At 36.1% G+C, this 18703-nt stretch overlaps 1 pseudogene; it reads right to left on the bottom strand.

The window, feature by feature from the left end:
- Positions 1-16756, bottom strand: part of LOC129024112 (polyadenylate-binding protein 2-like) — a 33379-nt pseudogene extending 16623 nt beyond the window's left edge.
- Positions 16757-18703: the final 1947 nt, after the last annotated feature.

The raw sequence follows: 18703 nt of genomic DNA, 5'->3' as shown, positions 1-18703 counted from the left end.
ATAAGGTGTAAGGAAGGGGTCCAGTTTCAGTTTTCTGCATATGGCTAGCCAGTTTCCTCAACACCATTTATTAAATAGGGAATCCTTTCCCCATTGCTTGCTTTTGTCAGATTTGTCAAAATCAGGTGGTCGTAGATGTGTGGTGTTATTTCTGAGGCCTCTGCTCTGTTCCATTGGTCTACATACCTGATTTGCTACCAGTACCATGATGTTTTGGTTACTGTAGCCTTGTAGTATAGTTTGAAATCAGGTCGCATGATGCCTCCAGCTTTTTCTTTTTGCTTAGGATTGTCTTAGCTATACAGGCTCTTTTTTGGTTCCATATGAAATTTAAAGTAGCTTTTTTTTTCTAATTCTGTGAAGAAAGTCAATGGTAGCTTGATGAGGATAGCATTTAATCTATAAATTATTTTGGAGAGTATGACCATTTTCACGATATTGATTCTTCCTATTCATGAGCATGGAATTTTTTTCCATTTGCTCATGTCCTCTCTTATTTCCTTGAGCAGTGGTTTATAGTTCTCCCTGAAGAGGTCGTTCATGTCACTTGTAAATTGTATTCCTAGGTTTTTTATTTTCCTTGTAGTAATTGTGAATGAGAGTTCACTCATGATTTGGCTCTCTGCTTGTCTATTATTTTTATATAGGAATACTTGTAATTTTTGCACATTGATTTTGTATCCTGAGACTTTGCTGAAGTTGGTTATCAGCTTAAGGAGTTTTGGGGCTGAGATGATGGGGTTTTCTAAATATACAATCATGTCGTCTGCAAACAGAGATGATTTGACTTCCTCTCTTCCTGTTTAAATGCCATTTATTTCTTTCTCTCGCCTGATTGCTCTGGTCAGAACTTCCAATACTATGGTGAATAGGAGTGGTGAGAGAGGGCATCCTTGTCTCGTGCTGGTTTTCAAAGGGAATGCCTTCAGCCCTTGTCCATTCAGTATGATATTGGCTATGGGTTTGTCAAAAATATCTCTTATTATTTTAAGATATGTTCCATCACTACCTAGCTTATTGAGAGTTTTAACATGAAGGGGTGTTGAATTTTATAGAAGTCCTTTCCTGCATCTGTTGAGATAACCATGTGGTTTTTGTGATTGGTTCTGTTTATGTGATGGATTACGTTTATTGATTTGCATATGTTAAGCCAGTCTTACATCCCAGGGATGAAGCAGACCTGATCGTGGTGGATACGTTTTTGCTATTCTGGTGGATTCAGTTTGCCTGTATTTTATTTGGGATTTTTGCATGGATGTTCATGAGGAATACTGGCCTGAAATTTTCTTTTTTGTGTCTCTGCCAGGCTTTGGTATCAGGATGATGCTGGTCTCACAAAATGAGTTAGGGAGGAATCCTTCTTTTTCTATTGTTTGGAATAGTTTCAGAAGGAGTGGTACCAGCTCCTCTTTGTACCTCTGGTAGAATTTGGCTGTGAATTCATTTGTTCCTGGGCCTTTTCTGGTTGGTAGGCTATTAATTACTGCCTCAATTTCAGAACTTGTTATTGGTCTATTCACGGATTCGACTTCTTCCTGCTTTAGGGTTGGGAGAGTGTATGTGTCCAGGAATTTATCCATTTTGTCTAGGTTTTCTAGTTTATGTGCATAGAGGTGTTTATAGTATTCTCTGATGGTAGTTTCTATTTCTGTGAGATCAGTGATGATATCCCTTTTATCATTATTTTTGTGTCTATTTGAATCTTCTCTCTTTTGTTCTTTATTAGTCAGGCTAGTGGTCTATCTTGTTAATCTTTAAAAAAAAATAGCTTCTGGATTTATTGAGTTTTTTGAAGCGTTTTTCATGTGTCTACCTCCTTCAGTTCTGTTCTGATCTTAGTTAATTCTTGTCTTCGGCTGGCTTTTGAATTTATTTGCTATTGCTTCTCTAGTTCTTTTAATTGTGATGTTAGGGTGTTGATATTAGATCTTTCCCACTTTCTGATGTGGGCATTTAGTGCTATAAATTTCCCCCTTAACACTGCTTTAACTGTGTCCCAGAGATTCTGATACATTGTCTCTTTCTTCTCATTGGTTTCAAAGAACTTCATTATTTCTGCCTTAATTTACCCAGCGGTCATTCAGGAGCAGGCTGTTTTATTTACCTGTAGTCGTGCACTTTTGAGTGAGTTTCTTAATCCTGAGTTCTAATTTGATTGCACTGTAGTCTGAGAGACGGTTTGTTATGATTTCCTTTCTTTTGCATTTACTGAGGAGTGTTTTCCTTCAAATTTTGCGGTCAGTTTTAGTATAAGTGGTATGTGGTGCTGATAAGAATATATATTCTGTTGATTTGGGGTGGAGAGTTCTGTAGATGTCTATTAGGTCCATTTGTTCTAGAGCTGAGTTCAAGTCCTGAATATACTTGTTAATTTTCTGCCTCATTGATCTGTCTAATATTGACAGTGGGGTGTTGGAAGTCTCCCACTCTTATTGTGTGGGAGTCTATAACCCTTTGTAGGTCTGTAAAAACTTGTTTTATGAGTCTGGGTGCTACTGTATTAGGTGCATATATATTTATGATAGCTCTTTTTGTTGCATTGATCCCTCTACCATTATGTAATGCCCTTGTTTGTCTTTTTTGATCTTTGTTGGTTTAAAGTCTGTTTTATCAGAGACTAGGCTTGCAACTCCTGCTTTTATTTGCTTTCTACTTGCTTGGTGAATATTTCTACATCCCTTTATTTTGAGCCTGTGTCTTTGCACGTGTGATGGGTCTCCTGATACAGCACACCAATGTGTCTTGATGCTTTATCCGATTTGCCAGTCTATGTCTTTTAATTGGGGCATTTAGCCCATTTACTTTTTTTTCTAGATTTATTTGCACTGAGGGTGGACTTTTCTTTTTTTATTATTATTATACTTTAAGTTCTAGGGTACATGTGCACAACATGCAGGTTTGTTACATAGGTATAAATGTGCCGTGTTGATTTGCTGCACTCATCAATTTGTCATTTACATTAGGTATTTCTCCTAATGCTATCCCTCCCCCAGCCCCCCCTCCCTGACAGGCTCCAGTGTGTGATGTTCCCCACTCTGTGTCCATGTTTTCATGTTGTTCAAATCCCACCTATGAGTGAGAACATGCAGTGTTTCATTTTCTGTCCTTGCGATAGTTTGCTTAGAATGATGGTTTCCTGCTTCGTCCATGTCCCTGCAAAGGACATGAATTAATCCTTTTCTATGGCTGCATTGTATTCCATGGTGTATATGTGCCACATTTTCTTAATCCAGTCTATCATTGATGGACTGGGTTGGTTCCAAGTCTTTGCTATTGTGAATAGTGCCACAATAAGCATACATGTGTATGTGTCTTTATAGTAGCATGATTTATAATCCTTTGGGTGTATACACAGTAATGGGATTGCTGGGTCAAATGGTATTTCTATTCTAGATCCTTGAGGAATTGACACACTGTCTTCCACAATGGTTGAATTAATTTACACTCCCACAAACAGTGTAAAAGCATTCCTATTTCTCCACATCCTCTCTAGCATCTGTTGTTTCCTGACTTTTTAATGATTGCCATTCTAACTAGTGTGAGATGGAATCTCATTGTGGTTTTCATATGCATTTCTCTGATGACCAGTAATGATGTGCCTTTTTTCATATGTCTGTTGGCTGCAGAAATTTCTTCTTTTGAGAGGTGTTTGTTCATATCCTTTGCCCAATTTTTGATGGGGTTGTTTGTTTTTTTCTTGTAAATTTAAGTTCTTTGTAGATTCTGGATCTTAGACCTTTGTCAGATGGGTAGATTGCAAATATTTTCTCCCATTCTGTAGGTTGCCTGTTCAGTCTGATGATAGTTTCTTTTGCTGAGTAGAAGTTGTTTAGTTTAATTAGATCCCATTTGTCAATTTTGGTTTTTGTTCCCATTGCTTTTGGTGTTTCAGTCATGAAGTCTTTGCCCATGCCTATGTCCTGAATGGTATTGCCTAGGTTTTCTTCTAGGGGTTTTATGGTGTTAGGTCTTACATTTAAGTCTTTAATCCATCTTGAGTTAATTTTTGTATAGCATGTAAGGAAGGGATCCAGTTTCAGGTTTCTACATATGGCTAGCCAGTTTTCCCAGCATCATTAATTAAATAAGCAATCCTTTCCCCATTTCTTTTTTTGTCAGGTGTGTCAAAGATCAGATGGTTGTAGATATGTGGCATTATTTCTGAGGCCTCTGTTCTCTTCCATTGGTCTATATATCTGTTTTGGTATCAGTACCATGTTGTTTTGGTTACTGTAGCCTTGTAGTATAGTTTGAAGTCAGGTAGCATGATGCCTCCAGCTTTGTTCCTTTTGCTTAGGATTGTCTTGGCTATGCAGGCTCTGTTTTGGTTCCATACAAACTTTAAAGTAATTTTTTCTAATTCTTTGAAGAAAGTCAGTGGTAGCTTGATGGGGATAGCATTGAATCTATAAATTACTTTGGGCAGTATGGCCATTTTCGTGATATTGATTCTTCCTATCCATGCACATGAAATGTTCTTCCATTTGTTTGTGTCCTCTTTTATTTCGTTGAGCAGTGGTTTGTAGTTCTCCTTGAAGAGGTCCTTCACGTCCCTTGTAAGTTGGATTCCTAGGTATTTTATTCTCTTTTTAGTAATTGTGAATGGGAGTTCACTCGTGATTTGGCTCTCTGTTTCTCTATTATTTGTGTATATGAATGCTTGTGTTTTTTTATTATTATTATACTTTAAGTTTTAGGATACATGTGCACAATGTGCAGGTTTGTTACATATGTATACATGTGCCATGTTGGTGTGCTGCACCCATTAACTCGTCATTTAGCATTTGGTATATCTCCTAATGCTATCCCTCCCCCCCTCCCCCAACCCCACAACAGTCACCGGTGTGTGATGTTCCTCTTCCTGTGTCCATGTGTTCTCATTGTTCAATTCCCACCTGCACATTGATTTTGTATCCTGAGACTTTGCTGAATTTGCTTATCAGCTTAAGGAGATTTTGGGCTGAGATGACGGGGATTTTGTAAATATGCAATCATGTCATCTGCAAACAGATAATTTGACTTCCTATTTTCCTAATTGAATACCCTTTTTTTTCTTCCTCTTGCCTGATTGCCCTAGCCAGAACTTCCAACACTACGTTGAATAGGAGTGGTGAGAGAGGGCATCCTTGTCTTTTGCCAGTTTTCAAAGGTAATGCTTCCAGTTTTTACCCATTCAGTATGATATTGGCTGTGGGTTTTTCATAAATAGCTCTTATTATTTTGAGACACAATAAAAATGATAAAGGGGATATCACCTCACTGATCCCACAGAAATACAAACTACCATCAGAGAATACTATAAACATCTCTACACACATAAACTAGAAAATAGAGACAAAATGGATAAATTCCTGAACACATACTGCCTCTCAAGACTAAACCAGGAAGAAGTTGAATCTCTGAATAGACCAATAACAGATTCTGAAATTGAGGCAGTATTAATAGCCTACCAACCAAAAAAAGCCCAGGAACAAATGACTTCACAGCCAAATTCCACCAGAGGTACAAAAAGCAGTTGGTACCGTTCCTTGTGAAACTATTTCAATCAATAGAAAAAGAGGGAACCCTCCCTAATGCATTTTATGAGTCTAGCATCATCCTGATACCAAAGCTTGGTAGAGACAGAACAAAAAAAGAAAATTTTAGGTCAATATCACTGATGAACATCATGCAGAAATCCTCAGTATAATACTGGCAAACCAAATGCAGCTGCCCATCAAAAATCTTATCCAACACTATCAAGTCTTCTTCATCCCTGAGATGCAAGGCTGGTTCAACATATGCAAATCAATAAATGTAATCCCTCACATAAACAGAACCAACGACAAAAACCACATGATTATCTCAGTAGGTGCAGAAAAGGCCTTCGAGAAACTTCAACAGCCCTTCATGCTAAAAACTCTCAATAAACCAGGTATTGATGGAGCCCATTTACATTCAAGGTGAATATTGTTTTGTGTGAATTTGATGCTATCATCATGAGGCTAGCTAGTTATTTTGCACATTAATTGATGCAATTTCTTCACTGTGTGGTTGGTCTTTATATTTTGGTGTGTTTTTGCAGTGGCTGGTACTGGCTTTTCCTTTTCATATTTAGTGCTTTTTTCAGGAGCTCATGTAAGGCAGGCCTGATGGTGACAAAATCCCTTAGCATTTGCTTTTCTGTAAAGGTCTGTTTTACTTTTGAAGCTTAGTTTGGCTGGATATGAAATTCTGGGTTGAAAATTCTGTTTTTTTTTTTTTTTAAGAATGTTGAATATTGGCCCTCACTCTCTTCCGGCTTGTGGGGTTTCTGCAGAGAGATCCGCTCTTAGTCTGATGGGCTTCCCTTTGTAGGTAACCTGACCATTCTCTCTGGCTGAACTTAACATTTTTTCCTTTGTTTTAACCTTGGAGAATCTGAAAATTATTTATCTTGGGGTTACTTTCCTAGAGGAGTATCTTACTGGTGTCTTCTGTATTTCCTGAATTTTAATATTGGCCTGTCTTGCTAGGTTGGGGAAGTTCTCTGGGATAATATCCTGAAGTGTGTTTTCTAACATGGTTCCATTCTCCCTGTCACTTTCAGGTACACCAACCAAATGTAGTTTTGGCCTTTTCAAACAGTTCCATATTTGTCGGAGGTTTTGTTCATTCCTTTTCATTCTCTTTTTTCTCTAATTTTGTCTTCATGCTTTGTTTCATTAAGTTGATTTTCAATCTCTAATAACCTTTCTTCCGATTTGGCTATTATTGATTGTGTACGTTTCATGAAGTTCTTGTGCTGTGTTTTTCAGCTCCATCAGGTCATTTATATTCTTCTCTAAACTGCTTATTCTAGTTAGCAGTTCTTGTAACTTTTTGTTAAGGTTCTTAGCTTCCTTCCATTGGGTTAGAACATGCTCCTTTAGCTCAGAGGAGTTTGTTATTATCCACTTTCTGAATCCTACTTCTGTGAATTCATCAAACTCATTCTCCATTTCATTTTTTGCCCTTGCTAGAGAGGAGTTGCGATTATTTGGAAGAGAGGATGCATTCTGGTTTTTGGCATTTTCAGCATTTTTGTGCTCATTTTTCCTCATCTTCATGGGTTTATTTACTTTTGATCTTTGAGGCTGATGACCTCAAAGATGGGGTTTTTGTGGAAGGGTATTTTTGTTGATGTTCATGTTATTTCTTTCTGTTTTTTAGTTTTTGTTCTAACAGACCTCTCTTCTGCAGGTCTGCTGCAGTTTGCTGGAGGTCCACTCCAGACCCTGTTTGCCTAGGAATCACCAACAGAGGCTGCAGAACAGCAAAGATTGCTGCCTGCTCTTTCCTCCAGAAGCTTCCTCCCAGAACAGCACCGGCATGATACCAGCTGGAGCTCCCCTGTATGAGGTGTCTGTCAACCCCTGTTAGGATGCCTCTCCTAGTCAGGAGGCCCAGGGGTCAGGGACCCACTTGAGGAGGCAGTCTGTTCTTTAGCAGAGCTGGAGCACTGTGCTGGGATAACCCTCCTCCTCAGGAGCAGCTGCTGTCTTCAGAGCCAGCAGGCAGGAACGTTTAAGTCCTCTGAAGCTGCGCCCACAGCCATCCCTCTCTCCAGGTGCTCTGTCCAAGGGAGACAGGGGGTTTTATCTATAAGCCTCTGACTGGGTCTGCTGCCTTTCTTTCAGAGATGCCCTGCCCAGTGAGGAGGAATCTAGAGACGCAGTCTGGCCACAGCTGCTTTGCCGCACTGTATTGTGTTCCACCCTTTTCCAACTTCCAGGCCTCCTTAGCACTGTCAGAGAAAAACCACCTACTCAAGACTCAGTAATGGTGGATGTCCCTCCCCACACCAAGTTCAATCATCCCAGGTCAACTTCAGACTGTTGTGCTGGCAGTGAGAATTTCAAGCCAGTGGTTCTTAGCTTGCTGGTATCCATGGGAATGGGACCCGTTGAGCGAGACCCCTTGGCTCCCTGGCTTCAGCCCTCTTTCCAGTGGAGTGAACGGTTCTGTCTCACTGGGGTTCCAGGCACCACTGGGGTATGATAAAATACTCCTGCAGCTATCTCGGTGTCTGCCCAAACAGCCACCCAGTTTTTTGCTTGAAACCCAAGGCCTTGGTGGTGTAGGCACATGAGGGAATCTCCTGGTATGCAGATTGCAAAATCCTTTGGAAAAGCGTAGTATCTGGACTGGATAGGACAGTCCCTCATGGCTTCCCTTGGCTGGGGGAGAGAGGACCCCCCACTCCTTGCCCTTCCCAGATGAAGTTACCTCACCCTGCTTCTGCTCACCCTCCCTGGGCTGCAGCCATTGCCTAACTAGTCCCAATGAGATGAACAGGGTACCTCTGTTGGAAATGCAGAAGTCACCTGCCTTCCGCATTTGTTTTATTGGGAGTTGCAGACCAGAGCTGCTCCTATTAGGCCATCTTGCCAGATCTCCCAATATTTTAATGTATTTAATGTTAATTTTATATTTTTTAGATTTCCTATATGTGTGTGTGTATGTTGAAACTATGATAGACATTCACTTCCAAAGATACGTTTCTTCAAGAATGACTGTACCCTTCATCCAGTTCTCTCTAATGTTTACATCTTACATAATTATAGTACAATATCAAAACCAATAATTTGATATTGATAGAACACATATATATGTATATAGTTCTGTGTCATTTTATTATGTGTAGATTAGTGTAAACATCATTGCACTCAATATTTCATCAATGTAAAGATCTCCTTTGTGTTACCTCTTTACAATCACACCCAACCCTTCCCCCCATTGCCACCATGTGGGAATGACTGAGTTGTCCTCTATCTCTATAATTTTGTCATTTCAAGAGTGTTATGTAAATGGATAATACTGTATGTAACCATCTTAATCAGTTTTTATGCAGCTGTAAGGCAATACTTGAGGCTGGGTAATGTATAATGAAAAGAGGATTATTTGGCTCATGATTCTGCAGGCTGTGTAAGAATCATGGACATGACATTTGCTTTTAGTGAGGGCTTCTGGATGCTTCCACTCATAGTGGAAGGCAAAAAAGTGACAGCATGCAGAGATCACATGTATTACCAAATATACACACACAACCTTTATGTATCAATAAAAATATGTATGATTATTGAAAGGAAAAATGATAACATGATTCGGTGGAGTTTTGAATTATATATACGTAATATATATGAAAACTGAAACATAAAGAGGAAGGATATATAGACTCATATGTTGGTGAGGTTTCTACATTGCATTCGAAGTGGTAAAATCTTAATTCTGAGCAGACTGCAAAAGTTAAGCGTAAATATACTGCCCTTCAATGTGTGAGTAAATAAACAACTGTGGTACATTCATACAATAGAATACCACTCAGCAATAAAAAAATGAATTATGCATACATACAACAACTTGGACAAATCTCAAAGGCATTATGCTGGGTAAAAAAATAAGCCAGTCTCAAAAGGTCACTGCTATGGTTTGGATATATGTTTTTTTGACCCTGCTAAGTCTCATGTTGAAATGTGATCTCCAGTGTTAGAGATAGAGCCTAATGGGAGGTGTTTATGTAATGTGGGAAAATCTCTCATTAATGGTTTTGTGTCATCCTCGTGGTAATGAATGGATTCTTGCTACACTAGTGCCTGGGATAGTTCCCTGAGAGCTGGTTGTTGAAAAGAGCCTGGCACCTCCCCCTGCTCTCTCTCTCTGTTCTCACCATGTGATCTCTGCATGGTAGTTCCTCTTGGCCTTCCACCAAGAGTGAAAGCAGCCTAAAGCCCTCACCAGTATATAAGATGTAATGATCTAACCAGAGTAACTGGGATATTCATCACCTCAAACACTTATCTTTTCCTTGTGTTGGGAACATTTGAATTCTTCTAGCTATTTTGAAATATAAAATAAATTATTGTTAATTATAGCCACCCTATTGATCTACCAAACACTAGATCTTATTTCTTCTATCTAACTGTATTTTTGTACCCTCTCTTCATCTTCCCTCACTCCGCCACCTGTCCAAATCCTTCTCAGACTTTGGTAACCATCAGTCTACTCTCTACCTCCACGAGATACACTTTTTTTAGTTCTCACATATGAGAAAGAATATGTGATATTTGTCTTTATGTGCCTTACTTCACTTAACATAATGACCTCTAGTTTCATCCATGTTGCTGCAAATGACAGGATTTCATTCTTTATTTTGTGGCCCAATAACATTCCATTGTGTATATATACCACATTTTCTTTATTCATTAATTGATGGACATTTAGGTTGATTTTATATCTTGGCTTTGTGAATAGTGCTGCAACAAATATGAGAGTTCTGATATATCTTTAACATATTGATCCTTAACATATTGAAAAAGAAACCAAAAACCAAATCCCATTTATAATAACTACATAAATAAAAAATACCCATAAATTGGCTGGGTGCAGTGGTGCAAGCCTGTAATCCCAGCACTTTGTGAGGCCGAGGCTGGTGGATCACTTGAGGCCAGGAGTTTGAGACCAGCCTGGCCAACATGGTGAAGCCCTGTCTTTACTAAAAATACAAAAATTAGCCAGGCGTGGTGGTGTTTGCTGGTAATCCCAGCTACTCAGGAGGCTGAGGCAGGAAAATCACTTGAACCCAGGAGGCAGACATTGCAGTGAGCTGAGATTGCACCACTGCACCCAAGCCTAGGCAACAGCATGAGACTCCATCTTAAAAATAAATAAATAAATAAATAAATAAAGCAGAAATGAATCTAACCAAATAAGTTAAAGATTTTTGGCAGAAAAATTATAAAACATTGATATAATAAATTGAAGAGAACACAGAAATGAAAAGATATCCCATGTTCATGGATTGAAACAATATTTTTTAAATGGCCATACTATCCAATGCAATTTACAAATTCAACACAATCTCCATCAAAATACCAATGACATTCTTCATAGAAAAAGAAAAAAAAATAAAAAATTCGTAGAGAACCAAAAAAGACTCTGAATAGCCAAAGTAATCCTGAATAAAATGAACTAAGCTGAAAGCATCACACTATCTGACTTTAACATATACTACAAACCTACAGTAATCAAAACATCATGGTACTGGCATAAAAACAGACACATAATCCAATGGAACAAAATAGAGAACCAAGAAATAAATCTATGTACTTACAGCCAACTGGCTTTTCACAAAGGTGCCAAGAACATATATTGGGGAAAGTAGTCTCTTCAATAAATGGTGCTATGAAAATTGAATAAGCATATAGAGAAGAATTAAATTAGACATCTATCTCTCACCATATACAAACATCAAATCAAAATGGATTAAATACTTAAACCTAAGACCTGAAACTATGAAACTACTGAGAGAAAACTTTGAGAGACCACTTCAGTACGTTTGGTCTGGGCAAAGATTTTTCACATAAAATCTTGAAAGCACAGGCAACAGAAACAAACAGAAACTTGTGGAATTTTATCAAGCTAAAAAGCTTCTGAGAAGCAAAGAAAGCAATCAATAAAGTGAATAGACAACTTACAGATTACAAGAAAATATTTTCAAATTATTCATCTGATAATGATTAATAACCAGAATTATGTGATTCATGTCATCAATTTGGACAAATCAAATGGGCAAAAGATCTGAAAAACATTTTCTTAAAAGAAGACATACAAATGGCCAAAAAGTGTATGAAAACATTCTCAACATTAGTAATCATCAGGGTATGACAAATAAAAAATACAATGAGTTATTATCCCATTCTAGTTAAAATGGACTTTGTCAAAAAGACAAACAAAATAGATGCTGGTGAAAATATGAAAACAGACTGAATAATAGTCCATTGTATATACCTTGTACACTGTTAGTGGGTATGTAAATTAGTGCAGCCACCATGGAAAACAGTATGGAGGTTCCTCAAAAACCTAGAAAAAGTACATATTTTAATAAACTTAAAAACAGAAAAATAGTTTATTATATTAACACAGATATTTTTATTTTTGTTGCTTTTTTTCCATCCCTGATGTCCCAAGTTACTCCCTGGAATTATTTTTCTTATCTGTGAAGAATTTTTTTATATCATTTCTTTTAGAGCCAGTCTTCTGGTGATAATTCTTTTATTAGACATTCTTCTGAGAATGTCTTTATTTCAGCTTCATTCCTAAAGCTTACTTTCACTGAATATAGAATTCTAGGTTGACAAGTATTTAATAACTTTAATGATATTGCATTGCCTCCATGATTTCTGATGAGAAATTTGAAGTCTTTTGAATTTTTGTTACCCCATAAGAAATGCATCTTTTTTCTCTGACTGCTTTCAATATTTTTTCTTTACCTTTGGTTTTTAGCCATTTGATTATAATGTTTCTGGATGTCGATTTTTTAAGTTTATTCATTTGATATTCGGCTGAGCTCATTGGATCTGTAAGCTTAGGTCTTCCACCAATTTTGGGATGTTTTCAGCCATTATTTATTCAGATATATTTTTTTTCTCATTGCTCTTTTCTTTTCCCTTGTGGAACTCTGATACACAAATTTTAGACCTTTTGCTATTGTCCCACATTACCTGAGCCTCTGCTTACTTTTCTCTTTTTTCTTCAGATTGGGTGATTTATATTGCTCTATCTTTAAGTTCACTAACACATTTATCTGTTATCTCTAATGTGAGTGCTTTCAGTGAATGTTTTGTTTTAGTTGTTGTATTTTTCAGGTCTAAAATTTCTACTTTATTCTATTTTATAGCTTCTATTTCTCTGCTAAGACTTTCTATCTTTCCATTTATTTCCAGAGTGTTATTCTCTACTTCGTCATAATCACTACTTAAATATTTTTCTGGTAATTGTAAAATCTAGGTCATCTTAGAGTTGGCATATTTTGATTGCTTTTTATTTATTTTTTATCATTATACTTTAAGTTTTAGGGTACATGTGCACAATGTGCAGGTTTGTTACATATGTACACATGTGCCATGTTGATTGCTTTTTAGTGTGAGTGGTTGAGATTTTCTTAGTTCTTTATATGCTGAGTACTTTTTAATTGTAGACAGGACATTTAAAATATATTATAAAATTTTAGGTCTTGTTCTAATTCTTAGAATGCTAATAAGTTTTTGTTTGTTTTGCAGACTTTAGTTCCTAATTTCCAACCCAATTTGGTGGACTGTGATTCCAATGTCATTTTAATTTTCAAAGCGTTTGCAATGCTATTCAGATTTCTTCCATGTGTACATCACTCAGGATCCAGTCTGGAACCCAGGCAGTATTCTACTTTGTAATTCAGTTGTCAATGTCTTTTGTGTGTTTTTTAGGGATGGATCCACACATGTACATCTTGAGAGTAAACTCACAAATTCACAAGCAAATTCATGGCATCCCTTCCTTAAACTCCTTTCTCTTTGTGGTTACCTTGGCACTCTCCAGATTCAAGGGACACACTTTTTGGTCCTCTGGTTAAAAATCCAGGGCTTTTTATTCTCCTCACTATGTCATGCACTTCCTGGAACTGGGCCTGCCTCCAAGCTAAGCCATGGAAAACATACTAGTAAGAGAAAAGAAAAACCTGCATATGTGATCCCTTTATCAGATTTTCTTTTTTTAATGTAACGTCTTTTTCTGTTCCAAGATCCCATCCTCATTAAATTCAATGTCACTTCTCCAAAAGCTGACTTTGACAGATTCTTAGACTTTCTTTGCTTTTGATGACCTTGACAGTTTTGAGGAGTGTTATTGGGCATTTTGTATAATATCCCTCAAGTTGGATTTGAAAATCTATGGTTTTCTTTTTTAAAAAATTCAGTTTTTATAGTTTCCACTCATATTCTTCAGACTAGAACTCCTTTGCTCAAATTGAAAAAAGAAAAACCTCCTTTCAGAATTTTAGTTTCCTGCTTAGCTACCATTGCTGTTGTCACCATGAAGATTTTACACCTTAGAGAATGGATTTGCCTTGAGGCTGGAGTCAGAAAGAAATAAAAATCAAAACAACAGAAAATTTTTCCTGCTTCCTCTGTCTCTATAGGTATTCTCCTTCCTGTCCTTGGTTGAAAAAAGTAGGGCTTCTCTTGGAGTTCTTTTTGTCAATATTCATTACACAGTTTTGGACTTTATACTGCCTGTTAGTCCATGATAAGGGATACAGAAGAAAAATAATAAGCCAAATACTCTGGAGGATTGGCTGTACTTCAGATTTTAGTTTTCTTTCACAATTCACCTGCTACCATTTACTTTGCAGAATCTCAGATAGTTCTTTCGTACATACTGTATGGGAATTTCAGTGGCATTCACTGGGAAAGACAGAATAATGGAGTGTGTTTCACTAAATTAACCAGAGAAATAACTTCATTTTTGCTTACTTCTTTACTACTACTAATTATAAGAATCAGAAATAAGCTAAATACCCAACATAAATAACATATGGCATACCAACTCCAAGGAATAATATGTAGCCATTACAATTTTAATTAGGAAGACTACAACACCATAGGAAAATGCTTCCAATATGACATTAGGTTTTTAAAAAAGTAAAACAAAATAAGTTATGCACTAATATTAAAACCCTCTAAAATAGATATGGAAAAAAAGTTAAAATTTGGGGATCATAGGATTATGGTTTTATGTTAATGTTTTTTCCTTTAAAAATATTATTTTGTTAGGATGATAAATAGTACCACTTCTATGTTATAAATGAATAATATGTCAGAATTACATAAATCTTAATATATAATGAACTATATTTATTTGAAATATTTTTCTTTGGATCGTTACAAGAGTACAGTGAATTCAGTTGTTAGCTCCATATGGAACTTTAAAAAAATTATATTCAACTACACAGCCATGAAGAAGAACAAAATTATGTCCTTTGCAGTAACATGGAAGCAGCTGGAGGCTACTATTCTAAGCGAATTAACATAGGGAAAAGAAATCAGATACTACATATTCTCACTTATAAGTGGGGGCTAAACGTTGGGTAATCATGGGCATAAACATGGAAACAATAGACACTGAGGACTACTAGAAGAGGGAGAAAGGGAAGGGAATAAAGGTTGAAAAACTATTGGATACTATGTGCAACCTCGGTGATGGGATCAGTTGTGTCCTAAGCCTCAGCACCACAGAATGTACCCATGTGACAAACTTGCACATGTACCCCCCCAAATCAAAAAGTTGAAACTATTTACGAAATAATATTTGTTGTCTTTTAAATCTCATTTTTAATTTTTATAAATAGTCTGGTTTCTGTATATGGCATGAACATAGGTGACCAAATCTACTCTGTAAATCTCCATATACCATTTCGATAATCTACTTCTTATTCTCCTCATTCTTTCTCCTTAGTCTGAATGAGGAGGTTTGTGAACTACCCCAAGAGCTTTTCAGGGTCAAGCCTGCTAAGTAATTGAGGTATCTCAGTTTGCTATACTGGAAGATTTCTCTTACTTGGTTGTTATGTTTTGTTCTGAGTGTCAGGGAAGATAACTTAGTCTGCTAGCTAGAACAGAGAACCAGGATCCAGAGTGCTCATTACCTCTGGTCAGATATTTCTCAATCTTGATACTTGGCTTAAACAAGACTCCACTGTCTTGGAGTTACCACTTTCTCACAAGACCATTGGGATTAAGCCCTTGACAATTAACTACCACAAATGTAGGCTGATGGTTTTGTAGACCTTGAGTTGTAGATGCTAATTGTTACTCACCATTTTGGGAATATTCACTTATTTCCTTCCCTCCTAAAACATCTTATTCTAGATATAACTTTGGCAATAAAAATGACTAAGACAAAAACTACCAATAGCCATTCTAGAGATAATGCTACAGTTGCTTTGCAAAAATAAAATTTCCAACTTAATTTTTGCTCTTTCAAGGAGAGGTTTTTGTTCATTTTGTTTAGTTTAACTTGTCTTGTTTTATTTTAACAGGCATCACTTACTTAGTTTTATTTCTTTTTGTGCAAGATGCTAGCCTTATTCTGGTTTCTTGAGGTACAGATATTTTAAAGTTCAGTGTAACTCAAACTGCCTGCATATTATCTCTCAAACATGGGAGCTCCCAGAACTTGTTATAATCTGCCTTAATATATTAATCAGGTTTCTATCCCATTTTGGGAGCTCCTTTAGGATAGGCATTGTATCTTACTGCCCTCAAAAATGCTAGGCACTTAATACCTATTTACATGGGAAAGACCTATTAATGGATTTAGGTTAACTTATGATTTTTCTTAACAGACTTTATTTTAAAAACTGTTTCAAATTTACTGAAAAATTGAAGATAGTACAGAGAGCTTCCATATATCCTGCACCCACTTTCCACTATTATTAACAACGTATATTAGTGTGCTATATTTATTACAAGCAAAGAACAAGTATTGTTACATTATTATTAACTAAAATTTGTAGTTCATCAGATTTCCTTAATTTTTATGTAATGACTTTTTGTGTTCCATGATCTCATTGAGGACACCTCATTATATTCAATGTCATGTCTCCTAAAGCTGACTTTGACAGATTCTTGGACTTTCTTTGTTTTTGATGACCTTGACAATTTTGAGGAGTATAATTTGCATATTTTTATAATTTCCCTCAATTTGGATTTGAAAAACAATGTTGCTTTAATTTTTTTAAAATTTATTTTTATAGATTCTGGGGGTTTATGTGCATGTGTGTTACATTGGCATATTGCATAATGGTGAGGTTTGAGCTTCTAGTATAGCCATCACCTGAATAGTGAATATTGTACCCAATAGATAATTTTTCAATTCTCTCTCCTTTTACCACCTCGCCCCTTTCGGGGCCCCTGGTGTCCATTATTTCCCTCTCTATGTCCATGTCGTCAAACTTGGGTATGGATTTTGGAAGAAAGACCACATAGGTGAAATGCCCTTCTCAACACATCATACCAGTGATACATATTGTTAACTAATGCTGTTAATTTTGATCACCTCCTTGAGGTGATTTATGCCAGATTTTCTCAAGTTACATTTTTTCCTTTTCCATACTATCCACTATTGGAGGACATCAGTATGGGTAGCCATATATATTATATTACATATAATATATATTACATATATTATATTACATATAATATATATTACATATATTATATTACATATAATATATATTACATATATTATATTACATATAATATATATTACATATATTATATTACATATAATATATATTACATATATTATATTACATATAATATATATTACATATATTATATGTAATATATATAATATACTACATGTAATATGTATACTATATTATATGAATATATATATATAATATATATCTCCATTATTCCATACATATATAAATAACTAATTGAATAAATATGGTAGGAAAGACAGCTCTTCCTTGGAGTAAAATTCCAATTAAAGAAGGAAATAGAACATCCATGATATAGTTTGGGTATTTGTCCCCTCCAACTTTCATGTTGAAATTTTATCCTCAGTATGTTGGAAGTGGGGCCTAGTGAAAGGTGTTTGAATTATGGGGATGGACTCTTCATGAATAGCTGGTGCCATCTTTGGAGTAATGAGAGAGTTATTGATCTATTAATTCTAATGAGAACTGATTGTTAAGAAGAACCTAGTACCTCCCTCTCTTTTCTCTCTCTTGCTTCTCTCCTTTTGCTATGTGATGTCTGCTCCCCTCTACCTTCAGCCATAACTGGAAGTTTCCTGAAGTCCTTACTAGAAGCAGATGAAAGCACCATGCTTCTTGTATATCCTGCAGAAACATGAGCCAAATAAACCTATTTTCTTTATAAATTACCAAGCCTCAGGTACTCCTTTATAGTAGTGCAAAATGGACTACGACAATCATTATTTAGAAACCACCATAGTAATGTGTTGCAGACAAGGTCCACCAATGAAAGCTAAAATTAGTAGGTCTGAGGATAAACAGAACTTGTACAGTCTCAAAGTATCATTACTCAAGATATTTATCAATTGCAAAGGGATATGTGGTAACCATATAGTGAATAAATCCTTTAGACATCAATTCAACTGAGTGATCAAGGTAAACATCTCCAGTATTGACATCATGAACCTCTTGATTTAATGTACTGAGAAGAAATTTTTGGAATTGTTACCTATTTTTTGGATTCTGTGGGATTTTCTCCATAGGTAATCATATCATCTGCAAAACAGTTTTATTTCTTCCTTCCTAATCTGTGAACCTTTTAATTTTTTTTCTTCCATTATTGCATTGGCTTGGACATGCAGTATAATGTTAAATAGGAGTAGTGAGAGAAGTCATTTTTGCTTTTTTCCTCATCCGAGAGGGAAAGCACTCAGTTTCTCACCATTAAATATGGTGTTAACAACAGGTTTTCTTTATTTTTTAATGTTTAAGTTTCTATTTTTAATTTTTTGGGAACATAGTAGGTGTATATATTTATACGTTACATGAAATATTTTGATACAGGCATGCAATGCATTAAAATCACATCAGGGTAAATGAAGTATCCATCCCGGGTATTTAAACCTTTGTGTTAAAAACAATCCAATAATATTCTTTTAGTTATAAAATGTACAATTAAATTATTTTTTACCATAGTCACCATGTTGTGCTAGCAAATGTTAGGTCTTATTCATTATTTCTAACCAATTTTGGTACCCATTAAATAATGCCTCTTACCCTTTTCACCCCACTATCCTTTCCAGCCTCTGGCAACCATCCTTCTAGTCTGTCTTCACGAGTTCATTGTTTTAATTTTCAGCTACCAGAAATAAGTGAGAACATGCAAAGCTTGTCTCTCTGTACCTG

The sequence above is a fragment of the Pongo pygmaeus genome, chromosome X, assembly GCF_028885625.2.
Source record: "Pongo pygmaeus isolate AG05252 chromosome X, NHGRI_mPonPyg2-v2.0_pri, whole genome shotgun sequence".
Lineage (NCBI taxonomy): Eukaryota > Metazoa > Chordata > Mammalia > Primates > Hominidae > Pongo > Pongo pygmaeus.
Note: the sequence above shows the minus strand (reverse complement) of the source record. Positions and strands in the feature narration are given on the sequence as shown.